Source organism: Adelges cooleyi, unplaced genomic scaffold (assembly GCF_023614345.1).
Source record: "Adelges cooleyi isolate 19-005CV unplaced genomic scaffold, UGA_ACOO_1.1 ACOO_flye_CR_arks_rails_tigmint_CR_PRNA_675, whole genome shotgun sequence".
Lineage (NCBI taxonomy): Eukaryota > Metazoa > Arthropoda > Insecta > Hemiptera > Adelgidae > Adelges > Adelges cooleyi.
In genome coordinates, this window is record NW_026096377.1 from 37,005 (window position 1) to 38,595 (window position 1,591).

Consider the following 1,591-nt stretch of genomic DNA (forward strand, 5'->3'; position numbering starts at 1 on the left):
TAAATTTTAGAAAAGATAGAATACCAAAAATGTGTACATGAAAAACTACGGGCTTCCACATTTAAATATAGAAATTTAACATTTTTATTCAATTATTAAATTAGATTATAGTACGTTTAGTTTTAAGTACAATTAATTGAAGTTAAAAGTCATTTTCATGTATGTTTTTCAACTTAAGGTTTCGATGATCGTTCTAAACATAGTTAATTCGAACATGGCTACTAGTTGTTTTGAATGTATTTTACATTGATTTATTCGTTTAAATATTATCAAATATAGGATGATTGTTATGTATGAAAAATAAAAATAAAAATGTTAAACGTATAAGTATTTTAAAATTTTATATTTTGGTTACAGCTGATGTAACTCCGACGAGCGAAGGTAATTACAATCATTTATGAAATATTTAGTTGAAATATATATATATATTTTTTTTTTCCGATCTAGAAAATTGTGTAGAGCATGGAGAATTACTAAAAAATCTGGAAAAACGAAGAAGAATGATGACTATGAAATCTACAGCGTTATTAATCCATCATGTAAAAAGTAAGTATTTAGTTATTTTTTACCTCTTTATGCATAGGTATATAACATATATAATATACCTAACATAAACTAATTGTAATAATTTTAACTGTACTTGTTTAATCAACTTAAAACAAATTAAATTTAAAAAAGTAAAAAAAAAATGACTTCTTCAATGGTTGTACAAAATATTAATCTTAATACAAAAAAAAAATCGTTAAATCATATTAAATTACAGATATCGATAACTATCTCAGTAACATACTTTTTTTTTTTAACAAAAGAAGTATAAAACTCACACAAAATGGATACTTGATTGGACTCAGTTCCTAACATATATTCAGTAGAAGACTTTCATTTTTTAATTTAGTTCATTACTTATTATACAACATCAACCACAATGTTACACAGAACAAGGTAGAAAATATTATGATTGTTAGCCGTGTTCTTCCAATTGAAAAAAATAATAATTATTATACACTTGAAGTTGTGTTTTGCAAATGAAGAAAAGTATCATGAAATAAGTGAAATTTGCATACATTTGTTTCAGCTGGAGAGAATGCACGATTCGGACAATTTTCTGATATATGTAATTTAATAGGATTATACAAAAGTATGGAGTACCCAAAAAAATTTATAAGACAAGCTAAAGTCGATAGATATGGAGTTTGTTCACTAACAGATATAAACGGTGTCGTTAGCACATACTTTAGCATTAAAGATTTATATATTATACCAGTCTTCAATACATACTGTATGAACACATATTTTTAAAAGACCATTATAATTAAATGTTTTCACACTTTGTAATAATAACGTTGTTAATAAATTTGATGAATGTAAAAATAAACAGTTTTAATAACGATTAATAAAACATTTGTTGTTGAAAATACAACAATAAATCAAGTTCAAGATAAAAAGATGAATATGTTTTTTTCTTAATATTGTGACATAAATAATACCACTAAAACATAATAGCTAAACTTTGAACATCCACCTTTTGCGGTAAACGATAACAAGTTACAATAACAGTTCTACCGTTGTAGTACTATTGTTTACATACAAA

At 24.3% G+C, this 1,591-nt stretch overlaps 1 long non-coding RNA gene across 1 annotated transcript; it reads left to right on the plus strand.

The window, feature by feature from the left end:
- Positions 1–284: 284 nt before the first annotated feature.
- LOC126845124 (uncharacterized) lies at positions 285–1,197 on the plus strand. The gene is made up of 3 exons (XR_007686715.1): positions 285–381; positions 448–546; positions 1,076–1,197. It is a non-coding gene; the product is annotated as an uncharacterized LOC126845124 (long non-coding RNA).
- The last annotated feature ends 394 nt before the right edge of the window (positions 1,198–1,591 follow it).